At 40.0% G+C, this 23,022-nt stretch overlaps 1 protein-coding gene across 6 annotated transcripts in view; it reads left to right on the top strand.

The window, feature by feature from the left end:
* The window catches only part of EPS8 (EGFR pathway substrate 8, signaling adaptor), a 140,917-nt gene that overhangs the window by 14,723 nt on the left and 103,172 nt on the right, over positions 1-23,022 (top strand). For 4 of the 6 annotated variants that reach the window (XM_069807808.1, XM_069807807.1, XM_069807811.1 and 1 more), the window contains exon 2: positions 21,272-21,416. The gene's annotated coding sequence lies outside the window, so the exon portion shown is untranslated. Of the gene's footprint in view, positions 1-21,271; positions 21,428-23,022 lie in introns of all 6 variants that reach the window. The other 2 variants (XM_069807810.1, XM_069807809.1) reach the window with 2 other exon arrangements.

Genomic DNA, 23,022 nt, shown 5'->3' with positions numbered 1-23,022 from the left:
CTCTCTTGCTTTTTCCTTATTTATGCCTTTTAGAGAATACATGTACGTATTCTGCACAGATAGTTTTTAGTTTCTTTCCAATTTTACAACAGCTGTGTATTTTGTTTTCATCTAGATCTAGTGTCTTTCCTAGGAAAACCGCATCTGGTAATGTACGTAATGTCCATACTGCTGTCTTCAGCAGTTGGTGTGTTCCAGGCGATGGTAGTTCATGTACGGTGAATCTGATGGAGGATAGGCTCTGGTGTATAGTGGTACTCAAATGTCTGTGGCTTAGCAGAAAGTCTTCTCCCCCTTTGCTGGATGTAGTGAACAGAAATCTTTTGTTTCAAAACTTACCAGGAATTGCCTAAGACCCACCTTGACCAGTTTAAAGGTATTCTTTGGCCCTGTTGGAAGTGTTCACTGATAAAGCTTGGTGGTGGTGTTTGTGAAGGAGTTGCCCTCAACCACGGGAAGAGGGTTGATTCAGGATCAACATCTTGATCTATAAATACTTATTTGCTCCACTGATATTAATGGAACGACTTGTCTGTCTGCCTGTTGTTTAACTTAAGTGCTTGTAAGATTGAGGCCCAAAATCTCTGATTAAAAAACCAACAATCCTCACAAAAAAACCCAAAACAAGCCCCAAGAAAATTTGGGTGCTTGTTTTATTCATAGAAACTTAGATCATTTGGAAACAATTTAAAAGAATTTGTCACTATTCTTGTTATTTTTTTGTGTCCTCATCTTACTGTGAGACACATCTTTCGTTTGAAGTGTGTACTATTTTAAACAAGCATTACGTTTTCATGAAAACTCTGCTGGGCAATGTCTAACTCCAGACAGAAAAGCAAATAAACCAAGAAAACCTTCTGTTTATCTGAGATGAGAGGGCTTTTTAAAGAAAAAAGAGAGAGAGAGAGGATCTAAACCTGCCTAATGATCTCCCTTGTCTCTAATGTTCCTTCATGTTCTTCTGCAGTCCTCAGGAATTACTCCATCTCGTTGGTGTGTCACTGGGGTATGAACTACAAAGAAGTCTTAAAATGCTACCTTCTTTAGACTATACAGTGAAGAGAGGCTGAAAGTGCTACAATACATTGTTTCATATAGGTTGATTCTGATTTTACTCTGTTCAGCTGTAGGTTTCAGATGAGAGGTGGAAATTCAGAGATCGATGTAAGTGCTTAATGACAGATAATGTCTTTTGGGTGCTTTCTGTACCCTGGTGAAGTAAATGTGAGGATTAACATCTTTGGTTCGGGGCTGTTCGTTTTATAAATAGCTGAGATCTCTTGCATGCAAGGTTGGCTATTTAGGGTTTCTGAAGCTAGTGAATGACGTACGGCAGCTCATCCTCAATTTTACTACTCGGTATTGCCTCAAACGAAGCTAAGCAAGTTTTACTGTAAACTTGTCTAAGCTCTTCTCTATTGAAATCCCTCACAATTTCCAGTTGCTTGCTAGGCTGAAGAGTCAGCTACCATATTTCAGTGTTGGCGTTGTAGAGGTAGGTGTACTAGCTGTGGTAAGTGATGTGAAGATGAAAAAGTGGGGGCTGTTGACTGGGGAATGAGCAGAATGGTAATGTGTGGGGCCTCATTTCGCCTCGTTAAAAACATCAGTATGTGACTGTTGAGAGTTAGGAGAGCCTTCAGGTTCTCCTGCCATGAGGCACTTCAGTTTGTTTTCACTCAATTCTTTCTCTACCTAGACTTATCCCTGTAAAGGCTAACAGTTAAATGGGAAGCACATCACTAATTTTCTTGCTTATGAACCCTGTGTTTTTCATAGTATCCACTGTATGGATGGAGCAAAAGAAACTGGTTTTGTTTCCATATGTTTTTACAGTCTCTAGATCTTTTGCACTTGCTGCAGACTGATATTGCTAGCTACTAGACAGTGAAAGCCAAAATGACTGCCCCAGCGACCCTAGAAAATTAAAGCCCCAGCCATGGTATCAGTTGGGGCTATGACAGCAGTAGCAAACAGAGGTCTGGAGCGGGGCATGTCAGTGCTGCCGCTTGGGAAACCAGAGCTTGTAGCTTTTATCCCTCTTTTGCAAAGCCCTGGGATTCTTCTGTTATCTTGAGTTCACTCTGCTAAGTCTTGTTAAAACAATAAACTGGCTCACCTCCAGTACCATGATTTTATCTTGAATTAATAATAAGTTGTCTTTTCTCACAAAGACAAGTACTTTTGTTTGAAACTAAAATTGCTTTATCTTCTTGGGGATTCTAACATGTTAGCTAACACATTAAATGTGGTGGGTTTTTTTTCCTAATAAACCTTTGCTATCAGGCCCTTTGATCCGCGCTGGATTTTAATGAGTCATTTAAAAACAGATATCTATTTTGGCAATTTGACTGTGATGCTCTCTCTCAAATCAGTTACCATTTTGAAATGACATCTGAGTCTGCCTATGTTTCTGCATGACTGGAAGCTGTCACTACTCATTTAAACTTATTAGTGCTGGAAATGGATATGCTGGTTCTCCTAACAGGGATGAAACATGAGGCACCAGCATTCAAATTCAAATGTTGTTCCCGAGAGTAAAGGAAGAGGTGACTGTAGTCATGAGAGCTTGGACAATTAGGGGTGAAAGCTGCATTGCAGCTCAAAGAGGTGTTGAGTGCTTTGCTTACAGGTTGCTAAAAGCAGGCTGTGGCATTCTGGGACAGTTCAAGAAAACACTGTGTTTTAAGATAAAAGTTTAATAGAAGGATACCATGCTTTAGCTGAAGATTATACCATGAAAGACACTGAATTTTGCTCTCAAGAGGAGCCTAAGTTGGGAATTCTCATTTTGGGCAGGGGGGATGAGAACGAGAAATTAGACTTTTAAGAGGGCAGACACAAAGCTCAGACTGAAAGCTAAGCCTCTGTAACAGCTCTTGAGAGTCCACACGTACACTGAAGGTATGCAAAAGGATTCTTCAGAACACAGACCTGGAGAATGAAGGCCACAACCCTCCAGCTATCTTTAAAGGACCTGAAGCACGCAGGACACACGAGCACTGCTGGCACACGGTCACTTTTCTCATCAAAAAGGGCTGTGAGCCAAAAGAGCAGAAAGACAAAAGGAGCCCCTGGGTGACTTGAGCTGTAACCGCTCCCACTGCTCTTCTTACAGGACTGTAGTGTGTGAACCCATATATTTTTATATCTTCATTATTCTTCCACTTTGTTACATCTAAGTATATTTCCAGAACAGAGATTATTTTCCCTTACCTCTTCTCTCACTCCCGTGCCCAAGTACAAGCCCAGAGCTTGCTTGTAATAGAAGTATTTTGATTGACAGTACCTTACCATTTGAGACTAGTGGTGTGCTAAAATGAACAACTGGTATTTCAGAAACTGTAAGACTGACCTGACAAAGTGTGATTTTCCTTTTTTTTTTCCTTTTTTTTTTTCCTTCCCTTCTCTCACCAAGTTGTAGATGTGTCTTAATTCTGATGCTGTTATGCAGTTATGCCACTGGTTAACAACTTCTGCAACCTAGAGAGAACATGCACTTTGAAATACTTACCTGGTCAGCTGGTAAACAGAACTTAAATGATAGTTATAGATGTATCTTGTTTTAACCTTTTTCTCTAAATAGAGTTCAGACTGCAGCAGTAATACAATGATCTTGTCCAAAGCTGACGGCTGATAGAGTGCAAAGGTGATTTTCAAGGTGATGGAAATGGTTAGGACAGACTAGATGTTACTAATGGATTTGCAACTTCTGTACTACCTCTCAATAACCCATTAATTTCTCTGTAACAAACTAAGGGTTGTGACCATCTGCTTAACTACTAGCCTTTTTAAGGTAAGCTTACAGGTCTGCCAACCTCCAATGCAACAGCTTAGAGGCTCTTTCTTCTCTTGACAGATAATAATATTGGGAGGAAAAGGAAGTTTTGCAACGCTTAAACTTCCTGAAGAAAAAAAGGCTGTTAAGATTCCTTTAAAAATAAATTAAAAACAAAACCAAAAAATTCAATGAGTCATAGTTTACAAGAACATCAGCTTTTTTTTCTCTGTGATGATAACCAAGAGATGATTTTTTTCCTATTTATCCCAAAGGAAGGCAAACTTTGCCAGCTTTTGGCTGGTGCTACACTTCAGTATTGCAATTGCATTTAAAGGAATAATATAAAATTTCATCCATCGGTAAAATGAGGATGCTTCTGAACAATTAATAGAATCCCTTCACATCAGGTTTGAACATTGAAGAAAAGGAAATGATGAATCAGTTGAAAAAATGTATGAGGAATTTCTAAAAGGCATAGTATAAATAACCAAGCTGGATATTTGCAGAAATGCTTGTAAAAGAAAGCCATTTTCATTGTAGCAAGTAGTCTGCAGCTCACTGATTTGGAAGAAAACACTGCTTTGATTAACAAAATTAATTTCTGTAACACAGTGGTGAGACTTTGGCTCAGGTTAAAACTGAAATATTCTCTTATTAAAGCACTAATGCTAATTAGTGAATGAAAGACTCTTCCAAGTAAAGTCATGTTTCCTGTGTGAAGTAATGACCTGATCTTAAAGAAAAGTCTTGCCTGATCAGCCTCTGAGGTATTGCACTAGGCATTACACATTTTTACAACTCTTATGCTAAATAACATTTTAAAAAGATGTGCTTTTATCTAATGGAGGTGTGCTATATGTCAAATTTTCAGCTTATGGGGACCATCCTGTTCTCCCGGATGACTTTTTTTCACAACTCATTGAGTTCTTGCTTTTGAATATCTGTTGTGCATCAGGTTTTCTCTTGACCTCCTGGAAAAAAAAGTGGTTTTATGATCTTTAGTGAAATATTATTATTTATTTTACTTTTTCCCCCAAGCACTTAAAATAACAATGTATCAGTAGTTATCTTGTCCATTTTGTTCTTGCAATTGCAGTAGTGTAGAGCATCAGAAATCTGGACCTAGAAAGGAAAGTTGCTATGGTGACTGGGCACTGTATATCCCATTTGGGACTTGGGTTAGGTGTGCACACTTCATTTAACTTTCTAGTAGTCCTCCTGAGACATTAAGCTTGTGAACTCCAATAAAACATCATGGCTGGTGTACTGAGGAAGAGTAATCCCTCGCTCTGTCTCTGCCTCCCTTTGCCGCATCCCGTTTTTCTGTCCGTTCCTTGTCACTCTGTGTCGAGTGAGCAACCGGAGACGCTGCACTGGAGCTTCCCAGGTGCTGGTGGGCAGCGATGGAGGGGCTGGCCCACGCTGATGGTCTCTAGTGGTGCGGCTCTCCCTTCGTCAGCGCCGTGGCCGCGGGAAGGGGACGCCGCAGGAGCTGAGCGTGACCCAGCCGACGGGTGGGCACTGTCTGCACCGCTGGGTTTCTGCTCCTGAAAATCACTTTCTCTTCCCCGCGCTTTAAAAAACAGGCAGACAGAAGCTCTGGCGTGATTGTGGTACCATAAGTGACGGGCGGCTGGCATCCTGTGTCCCGCCAAGGCATTGCTTCCTTCTGGAGCACCGCAGAGGTGAGAGCTCACCTTCGGAGTCAGTGCTCTGGGGGCTGGACCTTGTCCAGGGCAGTTCAGGCCGTTCCTTTTCATCGCCCCTTTCCTAAAAAGATAACAGAAGTCAAAGGGGCTGCATGTGCACTTAAAGGAAAGGAGGAAATCTTGATGGGGATGAACTGGTAGGAGCCATTGTGTAAATATTTTTACCTTATCTAGTAAGAATAATTCCCGCCTCTGATTTTTATGCTTTTTTTGCCAAGCTCTAATCAAGAGGCTTGTCTTTTAAGGTGCAGGCATCTCCCACATGCAAGAATGTAACGGCTGCCCTCTTTCTTCTTCTGTGTAGGATGTTCTCTCTTATTTTGGGTGATGTTTTACCACTCATTCTGTGGTAGGGCTGTGGCCAACCCTGTCAGTGCCCCCAAGCACTCAAGAGAGCAGAGCACTGGCTGGATCACAGATGATGGGCTGGGTGCCTCTCTGAGCTTGCAGCCGGATTGAATTATGGTGTTGGGTTTAGGCTTCTTTACAATCTAGCTGAGGGGTTTAGCACCATCTGTGAGCTGTTTGTAGGCAGCAGCGGGTCTCGCGTGCTGGAGTACATTTGGGGGAGAGAGAAGAGAGGTTGGGAGGGACAGCAACCCCTGTTGCTGGTTGTGGGCGTCCTTCACACGCACGTTCGGTCGAGATGTGCCCGGACTAATTGATAATGCCAAAGATTCTTTGTAAGGGCCTTTCTCACAATGGTCAGATCCCGCTAGCTTGCTACATTCAACTTTTGTAGGCTTTTTGCTAGGTATGTTGGGATATCTGTAAATATTTATTCAGTTCCAGCTGGTAGCTTCCTATTGCCTACTTCTTGTCATCGGTTTATTTGCAGCATTGAGTGATGGCTGTGGCGGCTATGGGGTAAAAAATAAAGAACAGATGGATCTTTCTTGAGCCCAAACTGCCTTTGGGCCCTGCTCATGGTGGGGTTTCCTGACTTTTTGATAAGTAAGAGCCCATTTTCCTAATTCAACGGGTGGAAAACTCCATGGCTTCCATTTGCCAGGATATTGTGAGGCGATTCTTCTGTTGTTTTTTTGGGTTTTTTTTGTTTTTGTTTTTTCTCCCAGAAGCACAGGGGGCAATCTAGTTCTCAACTAATACTGCCAGTTCCTCTTTGCTCTTGGAGACTATTCCTCTACAGATTTTGGGGGTTATTTTTCTTTCATTTTGTTGTGGGTTTGGTTTTTTTGGTTTTTTTTTGGAGCCAGTTTTAGTAAACAAGTTGAGCTTGATCAAGGCTAGAGAAACAAAGAAATTTAGGGTGGTGACCTGAGGCCTTATGCTGAGGCATGCATGCAGACCAGCTCTGTTACCAACTTGGAAGCCATAGGTAATTTGTTTTCTCTGTAAGTGTCCCTGCAGAGGAGGCAAACAGAAAGTATTTCAAAAAACAAAGCTCATAGTCAGCTTTGTGCCTTTCCCGGAGGTTGAGGAGAGGCAGTTATTGTGCATCTCTACAGTTCGTTCTTTCTTCTTTTTTATGATCTTTGATAGCTGGGAGTGGGGTAATATTTTACATAGTTATAATTAGAAATCTGTTGTTGATGCTTTGCATCTCAGCCCTGACTTGAATGCAAATAACCATTTGGTTAGGTAGAACAGGTATAGCTTATACCCCCGGGACACTGGTTGAGAATAACTATGTAAGGCCATAGGTATTTCCCTTCCCTCATGCAAATTTAGTGGGAAACATTTGCCCAACCCCTTCTTGTTCTGTAGTCTTGCTTAACCTGGAACATAATGGAGTGAAACGTGGGCTTTGTAACAGCTTACAAAATAAGAAGTACAGACTCTTTAATATTGATCTTTTCTTCCTTGTTGGGTGCAAGTTAAGCACTGGGAAGTGCTCAGCTGGGCTTCAGGGCTCGGATGAGAAGTTCTCCATTGGGCTGTGACAGAGGAATGTGATTTTCAGCCCTGGTTTTGCAAGGAGGTTCACAGTGAAAATAATACTGGAAACTGTCAAATCACAAAGGATTTGCAGATTTCTAAAAAACAACGTGCCAAGCTAAAGTTAGATTTTTAGGAACTGTCTAAGCACTGATACATGGGGAAATGACTGTTTTCTTGCCTGGCAAGAGGACTGCTAGCTTTCACGCTGTCAAGAAGAATCCACATGTAACCTGAATAACACATAATCATGTCTCACTGGAACTTAAAAATATGATTTACAGGCCTGAGAGGCTCTTTGTTTTATCAGCATTGTATGGCTTTAGTGCAAACAAAAATGGACTTCAAGTACCTAGAAAAGAATTAGACTGAAAAATATGTCATGTTTTTAATTATGTGAATTGTTATGTCTCTGAGTAAGTCTTGTATGCAAAATATTTTTACTTCCCTCAGGAAGACAGGTGATTAAACATAATATTCTCATTTTCCTGTTGCTGCAGTATTTTTGCAGCTCAGTAATAAGCATTTCTTTTTGTAATCCATCTGTGCCCACTGGGGTTGGTTTTGCCCACTGAAAGTACTCTTCATTTCTGGCAGTTCCATGTAAATCAGTAGCATTTTGGGGATGAAGCTTTGCTATGCTATTGCTACTCGCTGCAGGACCAGGGAGGAGGTATTTGAATTCCCAGCTGCGTGTTAACAACACTGTGGTCAAAACTTTTTTTTTCTTGGTTTCCTCAGCACCCATCCCACCATTGCTGGTATTGGTATAAATAATGAGTGGTTAAAAAAAATGAAGCAAGTGACTTAAACTCCCATTTCTATAAATATAGCATCTTCCTGCCTAGTATTCGCGAGAGTATTTGGTTTAATGTTGTTTGCTCTACAGACTGTGGAGTGTATTAGTCTCACTACTTTCACAAGGGTAGATGGGGGCATCATGTGAAGTCACTGGCCCAGCATCACTACTAAGCAAATATTTGCCGGGTTAATTTATAAATGCTGTAGATGATAAAACTTAAAGCTATTACAGACAAGTACTTAGGTGTTTTTACATTGTAGGTGGAATGTGTCATCTCTCAGTGGAACAGCTACCTTAGTCTCAAGCAGACAATGATGTGCACAGACTGAATGCTTTATCTTCATTCTGCTGCTGTACTCAAAGTCATCCTGCATCTACATTAACTTCCTATAAGGAAAGATTTAGAACTTTGAAATCCTGGCCTGAACGTCATTCTTCTGAAGTAACTTAATAAACTGGCATGTAGCCTTGCCATCTCATGGTTCGTTGAGGTCCTGAGGCAATATTTAGCGTAACAGAATAAGCAGTGCTCCAGTTAACACAATCATCCCTTATGCAGGGAGATGCATTTATGCCTTTCAAGACAAGAACCTTTTCACTATACGGCCAGCTATTATTTTGTTAATTCTTTGCAGTGAAATGCCACATCTTTGTTTTCCTTTGGGGGGGGAAAGAGTTTAGCATGTTCTCACTGAAGAGCCCAGAGTTTGAAGCCACAACACTTATGTGAGGATTAACTTCTTTAAGGACTTGAGGGTCCCTGTGGAGTTGCCTGAAGCTTGTTAATCAAAGGTTGAATTTTCAGCCTAGTGTTTTAGTTATGTTTGTCCAATTCCTAGAGGGCCAGTAAATCAAATTAATCTTAATTAAATTTAAGCCTGTGATAGGAGGGGCAAAAAAAATATCCTAATACTGTAGAGTTTAAAGCTTGAAAGGATCATTAGACAAGCAGACTGTTACTTTTTCTGGTTAAAATGTAAATACACTTTAAATTCAGATTTCTGTAAATACATTTTAACTTAATCATTTTTAGACTGGAGTTAGACTTTCAGTAATACACTGACTGCTGTGCTTTTGTCTTCATGGGAAGAGTATTTTTCAGACCAATAGGTTGAAAGCTCATTTGATAAGCCTGTCTTGTCATGCTAAGCCTGCAAATTGTTTTGATTGAATTTGCAACTTTAATAGTAGTATTAATATTAGAAACAAAATTCCTATAGTGCATGTTTCCATATGCTAGAAAGGGACAAAGCTAAAAGTGATAAAGATGGTAGCCACCCATATATGTGTGGGTTTTGCATGTATTCTTAGGTTGACTTAAATCTTCCATTTAAATCCTGTGCTAGGAATCCTTAGATGTGTGAGACCATGCAGAAGTACTTAATCTCCTGAGGATTTCTGCAGTTTAATAAAATAGATGTCAGTTTTGCATCTCTAGGTCGATTGATTGTTCCTGACGAAAATTGCTCTTTTGATTTAAATCCAGTAGAAACTTTTTTAAAATACTTGTCTTCATCATGCCAATAATGCCCTCTTTCAAAACAACAAGGCATCTCTCCACTTCTGATTCTGCAGGCCAGATGTAATGTTCTTTCATATCTCTTCTTTTTAAGTCTCGTAAGAAAATTTGTGCGCAAATAGACATCATCAGCGTGGGGTTTTTTTTGCATTAAATTAGATTTCAATGCTCCAGAGCTGTGAAAGACAGTATTAGCTTTGGTCTTTCTTCTAGAAACATTCTAGTTACCAGCTGTCATTTACATCTTCCCTTGGCCCATTTCTTCATTCATCTTGTTTTAAAACAATTCCTAGAAGCTCGTAGGAAGCTTTGTACAGGGTGTGCTTGGTGTAATCCACCAACTTAATTTATACATGACATAGGCCTGTCCCCTAGGTGTGCAACTTGAAGTAGCTGGTTTAGGTCTGGGTTTTTTTGCATGGCATGACACTGACAGCCGTGTTTTGAGCCTCCTGGGAAATGGAAGTGTTTCCTCTGGAGTACGATCTTGATGCATCAAAAGGTTTCTCTGTCTTCTTTTCCCTGTGCATCTCTTGTGTGCATCCTTCCTTTGTTGTAGCAGTCTTTATTTCATCCTGGCAAACAGAGGGAAACTGTGGATTTATTATTAAACTCTAATAAGGGTGCACAAATTGTTTTGAAGTTAAAGACAAACAACACTGCTTGGGCTATGTAAATAATGCAGGGGGTTACCTGACATACTGGAGAGGCTTCTAGAGTTTCTCACCTCATCACATCTCCTGCAAACAAGTGGTAAAAGTTGGTTTTCAGTTAGGCTGGTAACTGTTACCTTCTTCATTAGGCTTAAAAAGGGGGTGTCTCTCTTCTCTGGTTTCGGTAATGTTCCAAAGAAATGAAACTTACCGGGAGAGTTCCAAAATATTCCTCTTTCTTTGCTTTAATGTGTTTTGCCGTAACAAAGGTTGAGAGGTTTGCTGAGCACCCAGCCACTCTCCTTGCTTTTGGTAGGCTTCTGAGCAGGTCACTGAGCCCAGTTCTGTGCATAAGTTATGCTGTGGTTTATTAGACTATCTAAGAAATTGCAATGATACAGATGTTAACACTTAATTAAAATCCCAACATACACAACCATTCTGTATTCACAGGCAAACCTGTGTATTTAGAAAGAGTTTAAGACTGGGCCCTTGCTGGCTTGGTCACAGCTTCATCCACTTCAGCTGAGCTGTGTTCTTGCTTCTACCAGCAGAAAAATCTGGTTTCCTTACTGCCAAACAGGCAGCTTCAGTTTGGGATACATTTGTTGTCCTCTGCAGATCTTGAGGCTGCAGGATTGTCCTACTCCATGGGATATATTGCCAGATTTCTGCTCTGTGAAAGGAGAGAGATGGTGAGGAAGAGAAGAAATGAAAAATGTTGTGCATTGGAACTTCATGGGTTTGCACTAAACCTGCTCTGAACACAGCAAAAGCTTTTCCTTTTGTTCCAAGCCTGGTAACACACGTGTGTAAGATGTGTTTTGTGGTACCTGTGTTGTCAGCCTTTCCATTACAACCTTCTGTTTTAAGTTTTGTATTTTGGCCCTGAGTTTATTGCTCCTTGCAAAGACATGGCATAACCTCTTTCAGCCTACAGTAAACACTATTTCATCTACGTTTTTCTTGAATCTGTTTACCAATTTGGGGTTTTGTTTTGGTTTTTTTGATTCAGCACCATAAATGTGATATTTTATGGCCACAATTGCAAGTCTAAAAGGAGCTTTGAATGCATAAAATAACAAGGTGATGAACACTATTTTAAATTATTAAAGCAGATTTCTGCTTTTATTTATCTACTTCCCCAGTAGAGTTCTGGTGGTAAAATTAAAATGATGAAACATTGGATTAGGAATTATTTGTTCAGAGGGATTTTATATTTTAGTGTGTTAAGCATTAGTAATGATAATACATGACTATGCCGTGAACAAAACCAAACACAATTAAAATACTTTGTTGATATTGGCAAGACAAAATTTTAGGCATTCTTGGGAGACTTAATGGGCTGGCTTTCCTCTAGCTTTCATGTTTTTTGCTTCTGGAAGGGATGGGATACACAAAAGTCCATTTTGGTCACGTAGATGTTTAATGTTCTTATTTTGGCTATGTGACTTTGAATTTGTCTAGCCGTGTTGCTTAAGGTTATTGTGTTTTGGTCATAAATGCCAGGTAAAAATAGTGTGGAAATAGAAGGAGTATGCAGATAGGTTAATATAGAGCCAGGAAAAAGTGTCCATGTAACCATGGTGTTTTGGGCTTTTTTTTTTTTTTTTTTTTTTTTTTTTCCCCCCAGTTTGCAGGGAGGTTGAGCTTTTTGCATGTTTGTTTTTATGTATGCTCAGTTAGCCCAGGATTAGGGTTTTTTTGTTTGTGGTGTAAATCCTGCTCTTGGCCTAAAATTAATGTTAATTATACTTCTGCACTTATATGTGCCACATTGCAGAATCAGCTCCTTATTAGTAAGACAAATATAAGCACAGATGAGGTGATATAAGAAAGTCAAAAAGAAACTGGGATCAGATCAAGGACAAACACTCTTGTTCCAAAATTATAAAGCACAGGAAAAGAGATGCTTAGAAAATTTGGAAGGTATTTAAACATGAGGATTTCCTTTTTATATACCCGTAACTTGTAGAAGGGCATTACTGCAAGACATTACTGAAAACATTACCTTTTAATAGGCTTCAATAAAAGAAACATTAGCAAGAAAGCCTTTATAGAGATAAGTGGTGGGTTTTGTTGTTCTTTGCTTTAAGAAGTGGAACCTTTTAGAAAGCTAATTCCTAGCTCAGGCTTGGGAGTAGCTGGGTAGAAATTGATTAAAGGAATATTACTTTATAGCTGTTCATTGTAGGGCTCCTTATGAGTACTTGGCCATCATTGGTATCAGTCATCACCTACAGGAAACGTAGCTAACCTTGTCCTACAGCAAAGGAGCCATCATATTTGTTATTCTTATGTGGGATCTGAGGAGAATATTTAGCCCAAGGTCTCCAGAAATCCTTGTGTTTCAGAGTATTGTGAGCTCTGCCTTGGCCAGAGTCCTGCTCCAGACTGGATTGCTCCTAGTGATGTGTACTAGTGCAATGGGAACTAACAATAGAAGAAGTAAAATGGTAGTGCTAAATACTATTAAAAATATGGTTTGTGTTTGTTTTTTATAGGAATTAGTAGTCATGCTCTATTGGGAGCATTGCAGATCCTTCTGAAAGAATGGAGTGGCCCCAAGAAGACTACCACCTTGTCCTTGTTGCAGGGTGGGCAGACCGTTAGGTTCCTGATTCTTCTTTTGACAAAAAAAGATGTCGCTTTTTTTTGTTAGACCTGATAGTTTGCCTGAAAACAGGTTTGCTCTTCTTTTTTTTTTTTTTCTTTTTTTTTTTTCCCCAGCTGCATTACTAGACTAATAAAAGCTATTAAAAACCTTGCTTTTCATACTTGCATTGATTTTTTGGATGATTTAACTTGGAATGCGATACAACGAAGCACATTAAATTCTGATAAACCATTAATTCATGAAGTAGAGATCATATAGAAAATAGTAAAGAGTTCAAAGACTCACGTTGTCAGTACCAATGATGGAGTAAAAGAAAAAAGGTCGTTAGCTGCTGAGTTGTGTAACAGGTTGCTTTGAGTTAGAGCAGAAATTTTGTTATCTTCATGGGCAGTATCAGAAGAGACTGGAAAAACCACTTACGGTGCACTGCTTTGACCCCAGTGGACTAGGTAGGCTCCAACAACAGTGATTCTAATTAGGGATAAATGTAAAGGCATAGGTAAGAAATGTGTTTGAGAAAATGGGGAGATGAACTGACATTGTGGCATCCAGATGTCTTGATACTGTGCCTATTTGTGATTCCCAGGGAAAGGATAGCACATACTGATGAAGAGTATCTGGTTTTATTATTGAGTATAAACAATGTGACTTAATGTGCTTGAGTGGAGAAAAAAATTATATGAGGTTAATAGAAGTTTTAGATGTTTCAGAGGCCAGCCATATCTATGGTGTGCTCTATCTTCTTTTGAGATAAAAAATCTGTGAATCCAAGTTTTGATATAGCTTGGAAGCAACTTCTGATTGTGTCATGATGGGGAAACTCCCCCTGCTCCTCAGCTACCAAGAGAAAATTATTGGTGCTTGTTGTGGTTTAACCCCAGCCAGCAGCTAGGCACCTCACAGCTGCTCACTCACTTCCCACCACCCAGTGGGGTGGGGGAGAGGATCAGGGAGAAAAAAAAGGTAAAAATTGTGGGTTGAGATAAAGTCAGTTTAATAGGACAGAAAGGAAGAAAATAATGATAATAATCATAATAATAAAACGACAATAATAATAATAATAAAATAATTGGAATATACAAAACAAGTGATGCACAATGCAGTTGCTCACCACTCGCTGACCAATGGCCAGTTAGTCCCAGAGCAGTGATCCGTTCCCCCTGGCCAACTCCCCCCAGTTTATATACTGGACATGACATCACATGGTATGGAATACCCCTTTGGCCAGTTTGGGTCAGCTGTCCTGGCTGCGTCCCCTCCGAGTTTCTTGTGCCCCTCCAGCCTTCTTGCTGGCTGGCATGAGAAGCTGAAAAATCCTTGCCTTAGTAGAAACACTACTTAGCAATAACTAAAAACATCAGTGTGTTATCAACATTTTTCTCATACTAAATCCAAGACATAACACTGTACGAGCTACTAGAAAGAAAATTAACTCTATCCCAGATGAAACCAGGACAGTGCTAAAACTGATTACTGCAGGCTGTGCTTATAGTAACTTTTATTACCGTAGTAGCCACAATGTGGTGGAATTCTGTAGGTGTGTTGATGTGGAAACCTTTCTGCTTTTCTTTGCAGAAGTGATTTCAAGAGGCTGCCTGATTTTTGTGCTTTCCTTGATAAACAGAAAAGATTCAATATCCTCCTGATGACGCAGTTTTGCAGTGTGGTAACAGAGTTAGGAAGGGTCAGGTTCAAGACGGACTAATAACTGCATGGCTTAAATTTATACCAGTCTGAAGCAAATGTTCCATCATTCACCTTTTGACCATGAGTTTTCTTAACTATCTAGTTACTGACTGCTCCTTTGCGTTGCTTCCCCAGCCTTCTCCTTGAGAAGGGATTTCCTTTCTTCCAGCTTCCTTCCTCCACGTCTCTAGAAGTCTCACAAGACAAATGAGCTACAATAAATTTACACGAGGCAAGATTAGCAAATTTTCTAAACAAGTTTCTTTATTTGTTAAATTTCTGTATGAACACTGGGCATTTTGCATAGCGCGCTTTGCCTTTCTGAAAAAAAAGAGGAACCTGACTTTTTCAGGCTACAGTGGGAGAGCTGCCTGGGTTATTTCAGGTCTCATTTTACAAGAGGGCTAGCAAAGGAAGGGCTTGATAGCAAGCAGCTGGGAAAGTTCATTTTCTTTGCTACTGAGGACAGCAGACATTTTGGTAGGCTCTAGTGCTGAGATATGTGAAGGGTGGATGTTGTTCTACCCCAGTCCATGCATACCCTCTTTGCTTCCCTATTTCTGTGGAATGTCATCTGGGGTTGTTTTTCCCTTTGCTGAACAGGAAAATTGAGCAAAAATGATCAGCTAGAAGAACTAACACAGTTACTTTTCATGGTCTAGTTTCTGCTGCTCTGAGCACCTGTGGCAAACAGTGTCCCCTTTGAAGCCAGTAGTAGGATGAAAGAAAATGAAATAAATGCAATGTCTTTGGGTGGTGCAGGAAGAATGCAAACTATCTGCATGGTGAACAGGGATATGATGGGTGTTTTTGCCACAAGGTAGTATCTGGAAATCGGTATTTAAAATGTTCTTCAAGCCACATTGAACGTGGTAAGTCTGGGAATTGAGGACTGAGGACTCTGCTCTGAACACCCTTCAGAGCGACTAGAAAGACCCTCCCCTGCTTGTGCCCGCTGCTCCTTTCCAAAAACCACATTATTTTTCTTACTGTTTTTTCCAATACCACATGTGATGCTTCCCACACATCTTTTAAGCTACATCAGTCCTTGTCAAAGGTCTGAGACTCAACGTAGTTTTTAAGAGAGTTCAGAATCTTACACTCTTCCTTCGCGGGAGTAGGTGGGGAATTACGCTTGAGCCGCTAACATCCATATGTCTGTTCCCCACTGCAATACGCTCTATGCGCATCCTTTTAAAGTCTGTAACAGTATTTGAAGATAATAATCTAACCTTCCCAACTAATGTGCTGCTCTCAGTTTTGTTTACTTACCAAATGCCTGTATCTAAAGAGCCAGATTTGTCTTCTGTAGTGCTAACAAGAAATCCCAGGTCTGTTGAAATGTAAGATCAACTGTCTATTGACTTCAGAAAGGCAGAAACTTAACTGCGTGAGTCTTTTATTAATAATCTCTCTTTACTTCAATTTCAAAAAGAATAATTTTAGGAATGCAACCAAGATATGCCTCTGGTAGGGAGACGAAGGGTTTATATATGTATATATATGCCAGTGTAACTCTTATGTGCTCAAGTTTAGAAGTAGATCCAAGTTGAATATACGAAAACAACTTTTATAAAACCTGAGACTAATATAATTTGTTTCCTATTTCAAAAGAAAACAAAATAAAAATGTCACTGCTTGGTTTTCAAATGAATAAACCTGATCCTTGCAGAGTTTGAAACCTAAACATTGTGGCAGGCAGAACCTAAAAGTAAAACAGATTTCATTGTTCACCCTGCAAGAAGTTGAAGCTGAGAAAAAGGCAAGAGTAAACATGGAAACAGTGCAAGTAAATAGCCACTGAAATCACCTTATTAACAGTTTGCTGTTAATGAAACAAATCTGGCATTAATATACAGAACTGAGGAAGGTATAAACATTCAAAGGGTAGTAATAGTAATAATAATAATAATAAAAAACTATAGCAATTTTGAACTTCTGTGGCAATGAGATGGACAACTTTTAGACATCTGATTCAGATTTAGGAAACTTTGAATCAGTATAAGTAACATGAAATACATTTTGCAGTTCTGTTGTCTTTCCATCAAGTTTCTGTCTTTTTTTTTTCTTTTTAATATCCTTCCCAGTTCTGGGGAGTATTTTATCAGTCTGTTTAGGATTACTCTTCTACAGTGGGGTTGTAGTGCAGCATTTTGAAGTGATATTGTTGAATATGATCTTTTAAGAAGTGTCTGACTTGTATACAAGTTGTGTGGAGGGTTCCATGTCTTTTGACATTCTGCCAGTTTCAGGCAAAATGATGCAGCATCTTAGCCCATGAGACTGTGAGAAGAGATGGGCATTTGTGTGGCAAATATGACAAATATGCCTGTGGTACATTGGTGGGGAAAACTGTACTTCTGGTGGTTCTGGAAGTAGTTTTGCATGGTATGTTTTGTGAAATGACGATTTCTGTTAGTCAAGAAAATTTCACAAATGTACATATAAACAGAACTGTTGTAGACTTAGACATCAGTGTGGTTTGGGGAGGGGGCTCAGTGTCCTCATGTAGGGTATAGGGTGTATATAATTTTTTAAAATTTATTTTAAATCCATTACTATTTCTAAACAGGGTTTGCAAAACCATCACACTAAATGATATGTTGTCTCTTTTAACGTTACCAGTAATGCTTTTCTCTTTGCCTTACAAAGAAGCTTTTTCCCTGTGGACTTACCTGTGAGCTCCTAAAAGGCAAAAGAAGGTAAAAGCTGAGCTGAAGTTGGGGGGTTTTGTTAGGTTTTTTGTTGTTGTTGTTTTATTTTTCTTGCTAGAAGACATATATGACTGATTTAGGAACAAAATATTGTGATAAGTAAACTGGCATTTGATGACTTCAAGGTTTTTCCTGTGCTGCTTTACCATCTCAACATGCTGCATCTCTTATCTCAATATTCTCAAACCTTGCTGGTGTGCATCAAGAGACTAGCATTGAAAAAAAAAAAAAAAAGAAAAAAAGAAAAAAAAAGTTGATTACAGCTCCTTAGAATGCTATGGAAAAAATGACTTTAAAAAAATGGTCCAAAAAACCCCCTTTCAAGCTATTATTACTAATTTCACAGAGCAGCAGTGGTTCTAGATCTGTTCAGGTGGGCAGTTCCACTCACTTTGAAGGGTGTGACTGTGCTTTTTTAAGACAAGGCTATGCCAAATTAATTGATTATTTTTTTTCTTCTTATTATTAAGTAAGTCTGTCCATGCCGCACTTACTTGGATTAAATACAAGCAAAAAGAAAACTCGCATTGGTTCAGGAAGTTTGTTTTGTGGTTCTTTGGACGAGAACATTCTGTCCTCTCTGCAAAACCAATACAAACAGCCTCTTGGCACAGACACAGTTCTTTGTGGACACCTTACTTTAAATTATCTCTCGGTTATTTTGCAAGATTAAGTATCGCAGTTCCTATTTCCTGGATAAATTCTGCTTTGTATAATTGTGCTTTCACTTTGTAAGTCACATCTGCAGAGGTAGTTGGGCAATATGATTAAATCTTCTAAACACTGTTTGAGATCTGTTGATGAAAGATACTGAATAACAGAAATGGTGATTATAAATTGTAGGATAGTAAACTTTGTTTATAAAATAGCACTTATTCAGAAGCAGTTATATCTCATTGTAGAAATGGCCATGTAAAAATGGGTTGTGTCATTGTTGGTGTTACTGAAAAAGAGCTGCAGAAGTACAGAGTAGCAGTAAAATATCCAGAACTGTGAGGGATTTTTCTTTATTGGGCAGTTGAGGAATTGTGTGTGAGTTCTGTAGAGAGATGTCCTTTTCCCTTTTGTTTAACTTTTTTTTTGAAGGATATTATTAAGCTTCTCTGGGTTACTAAGGGAGTACGGAGGACAATGCATTTCATGTGCTTCTATTAGGCATTTCTTACATGTGAGAATCTGGCATGAGCTGCTGGAATTATGAATAAGAGCAGGGAAAGAAACATGCACTGTGCAACCTTAATCAAACAGGGAGCAATCTCTAGTGCCCTCTTTTGATAATATATTCAGTGGAACCAATTAGGGGAGGATCTTAAGTGATGGTGATAGGTTATTGTACTGATTCTTCAAGTGGCTGTAACTCCTACTGGCTTGGGCTCTGAAGGGAAATGGAAGATATCTTGCACCTTGTAGGAGGCAGTCCTACTTGTAGTAAGTAATATTCCCAGAGAATGATAAAAGCAGGACAAATCTCTGCTGTAACAGCTTTGAAGTGAGCTGAAGGTTTACACACACTTTCAGATGTAATTTTTGAGAAAAAGCTGATTTTTTTATTATAAAAAGAAAACACACTGAAAAACCCCAACCTTGTGAACTTTCCATTTCCATACACTGAAATCCAAAGACTAAAGTGTTTTGATTGTCATGTCTGTCTTATCTTTCTAGCAAAGCCTTTTTCCTATAATTAAAAGGGCATCAATTTTTCTAATTGATGCCAAATCCAATCCAAGCCACCCATGCAATTATTTCACCCTTCCCTCCCCCTTCCATCATTATCTGATATTTTGTTTTCACAGTCATTATTCATTAACTGTGTTCATGTCCAGGGCTGCAAACAGTAAAATCACATTAGCGAGGAGGAGCTCTGAGATGCACCAGTGAAATCTGTTTTTTCCTTTTCTGTTTTACATTGGCTTTCAGATGAGAATCCCAAAACCTGTCACAGATTTTGGAGATAAGGAGCTTGGAAACAATGAATGTGCTAGTGTTTGGTACTTCCTTTTTTTGGCAGAATTCTTTAGTTCTTCCGTACTACTGAGAAGAATTAATTTCTCCATAAGAAGCTACTGAATTCACAAGTTACTATTGGAAAAGAGGTGTAGTCCATCCTCTTTTTTACATACATGCGTATACATGTATAGGTGTGTATATGTGTGTGCATGCAGCCAAGCCTATTCCCCTGTCTCAGAGCTTTATAGATGACCCTGTTTTATTTAGAGGTAAATTTTGAGCATGTCCCTTTTTCCTCTTTAGTGTATCCTCAGGTGGCTGTGTCTGCCCCCTTGCCCTTCTGAGAGAGAGACCTACGCACAAAGGTCTCGCTGTGATTGCTCCTGAAGGCTTTTGGTCTGTTGCTTTTTCAGCGTTTGACCTTGGTTCCTCTGAAATCAGTGGCAACCCTCTCGCACTGACCCAGGGTATTGGCAAGCATTGAATGTGCTACTGACCATACCTGGCTCTTAGAGTGCTCCGCATGACTTGCACTCGTATTTTATTAAGATGACTGTCACCTTTGTCCATGTTTTGCAAAGGAGAAAACGGGCATGGAGGGATAAAGAGTCTTGCCCAAGGCCAGTGACCTGGGAAAGGCTGAGGCTTGTGGCTGGGAAATGAGGTATGGATGGAAGGCAGCCCGTGCTGCCTTAATGTGTTGTGGCCATGTGTTGTCCTTTCTTCAACATGGGTTTCCTGGTCAGCAAACCATCAATTGCCTATCTCCCCTTAAAATATTAGAATTTTAAGTTTTTGACAGAATTAGGTGATTAACAGATAAACCACCACTATAATCTGATCATATTAGTAAGCAACTTGATAAGATTCAGTACATAAACTAGCTCAATATATACTTCCTAGATTAATATGCAACTACTGGATCAATTCAGATTGACTGAATTGACTTATTGCCCCTTGCCCTGTTACTGGATTGACTTGTTACTGCTTCTTCCTAATTCTGTTGCTATATCAAATCGATCTGTACTTTTTAATTATTTTTAATTGGATTTCTTATAAAATAGAAATCATCACTGCAGGGTTGGCCCTGAAAGGCAGTGGGAATAGAACCTTTCATAGAAGTCCCAGAATTGGGATAATGTCAAAATGATGTCCCAAAGAGAGTAACTCATAAGAAAATTCAACTGTAAACAGGACAGGTTTGGCAAAATTTGAAGGACTGGTCAGCGCCTGGAATGGTGCAGCTGTGAAGCTGGAAGTGACTTGTGTGTGCAACCAGGTTAGAACAAAGTGTTGGATATGACCAAAGAAATGAAACAGAAAAGGACTAAGCTTGTCCGAACTCTTGAACGTCAGATTCAAAACTGAGGGGTGGCAAAAATTTGAGGAGAAAATGGGAGAATACCATAACTGTCACTTCCAAAAAAGCCAGGGGCTGCGTGGGCGGCACTTGCTTCCAGATGGCCGCAGGGCTGCGAGGTGAGGAAGGGGCTCTGCTCTCACCGCCACCGCCGTCCTTGTGCTCGTCTAAGATTTTACAAAATGGGTTTACGAATGCGTTGCACTCTTGTTCCCTTTGGGTTTGCAGCCTTCTCAGCTCTGCTGAGCCTGTCAGGTCCATGGCTTTGTAAACTCCTCACCCCCCCGTTGAAGAGGGATCCGGCCCCAAACTGTGCTTGAGAGCAGGGGTTAGGGTGGAGGTTGTCCAGGTATCCTGACTGTGAGGTTCCCGTTAGCTGTACAGACGGATTCTTTTTTGTACTTCTGGTGTTTAGAAAGTTCACATTTGACAGTAGTGGAGGAACTCTAATCCGAAATGTACTTCTCCTTCTCATGCAGTAAGGGAAATCATGTTTTAAGAAGTCAGCGCTCAGCAAGTCTAACTGATTTTATAACGCACAGTGGAATTGCGAAGCTGAACCTCTTTCTTTTCTATTTTTTCAGTGATTTGTCCTGTTGGCCAGCTGCCTTCTGAGTGACTCTGGAAGGATGCCAGCCACTTGAGCTGAATCAAGCAGTGGCAGGGACAGCATCTACCCCAGCTGAAGTTTTAATCCCAGGCACGTGGCATTTGCACAAGTGGTCACTGGTGAGTTGTACGTAAGTGCAGCTTCTCTCTCTCTAACAACTGTCACCTTGTTGCAAACTCTTAAGTTTCTGCATGCAAAGACTCGCCTGCCTTGCTTGTTTTTCCCAGAAGGTGACTGATCCAGGTTACCAGCTAATCTTAGGAGATCCTTACTATTTGTTTGTAAGTTTATGGATTATTTTTTCCTCTCCCTCCGCTGAATCAGTAACATCCTGGTGAGGCCAAACTTCAAATCCGTAGCAGTTGGTGTGTTGTACTAGACGCTATCACTGTGCCTTTTTAATCAGAGGAGGTTTTGTACCCTCTGCCTTAGCACTTTGTAGTCTGGAAATACAAGCTGTGGGGCTCTGATAACAGCAGTAGTGACTGGCTGCTGTCAGCGTGAGGATGATTAAAATTGTGTGTGTGTGTGTGTATGTGCGTGCTTGTTCACTCCCTTTCCAGCTGAATAGAAAATGAAACTCCCCAAAGCCTTTTATGTAAGTGCATGTTTTTTGGTTTTTTTGGTTTTTTTTTTTCCTGTTTAAATCTCTGTGTGGCTGTGTGCAGACAAACTTCATTTCCAGCTTTCTTTTCAAGATGCTTTGTAAAGAAAAGTGTGTGCTTGTTTTGATCTCCGAATCATGATCCTGTCTTCAGTTCAATACTAGACATACCCTCTCTGCAAAAGATAATAGCTAGCAATTATTTTTTTTTGAGGGGAAGGTGGTTTCCAGTCAGTTTCTCCCATCTGTGGTTTTCCTTGATAAAACAATGGCAGTCTGCTTCTTCCAGCAGCTGAAATGCTGTGATTCTTTGACAGCAAATGTGTGGAGTGCTGCCTTGCACCTTGTAACACCCTGCTTTATTTAAGACTCTGTCATGCTGGGCTCACTGCTGTCTTCCCAGGAGTGTTGCACCAAGGAATTATTGATGAGATGCAGCCTGGTCTGCAAAGCACACGTTCGTTATTAAAAACAACATATGCGCCCTTAGCAATTGCTAATCATTGAAACATCTCTGTGAAATCTGGGGGAAGTAGCCCCTCTCTACATGGATAGAGTCCATTAAAGCATCAGCACGATACAACTCAGCATCAGATGCTGAATCCTCCTATGAATTTCAGAGTGGAAGATTGGTGCTTTAAGCAGAACCACTTGAAGTTATCTTCTGGAGAAGGTAGAAGGAGCCCCCTGTAAGGATGGGTGCAGGAAGGGTAGTGCATGTCCTGGGCTCTTGTCTGACTCTTTCAGGTTTTCACCATGTTGTTAAGAGTGCGCGTTGGAATACTTGGCCAAAAACCTGGAGGTCAGTACTGTACTGAGCTGTATGTGCTAACTTGATTAGCAGTGGAGTTGCAAAATTACTCTGGCCTGAAAAATTATGAGGGTAATTCTGGCTTTATGCTGGAGGAGGCAAAGGCAGAACAAGGAACTCAAGTACATTATTTCAAGGTCCAGTAGTCTATTAAACCAGCCTAAACCAAGTAGGTTTTAATTAACGGAAAGTTTGGAAAAACAAATTTGGTGCTGTTGTCAAGTATCCGTTGTATTTTTGCAAGTTGGAAAATACCTGTCCTTAAGTTCCCCTCGTTCTCATTACTGCTGCTCTTCCCACTTCAGTTCAA

Source organism: Haliaeetus albicilla, chromosome 19, assembly GCF_947461875.1.
Source record: "Haliaeetus albicilla chromosome 19, bHalAlb1.1, whole genome shotgun sequence".
NCBI classification, from domain to species: domain Eukaryota; kingdom Metazoa; phylum Chordata; class Aves; order Accipitriformes; family Accipitridae; genus Haliaeetus; species Haliaeetus albicilla.
Note: the sequence above shows the minus strand (reverse complement) of the source record. Positions and strands in the feature narration are given on the sequence as shown.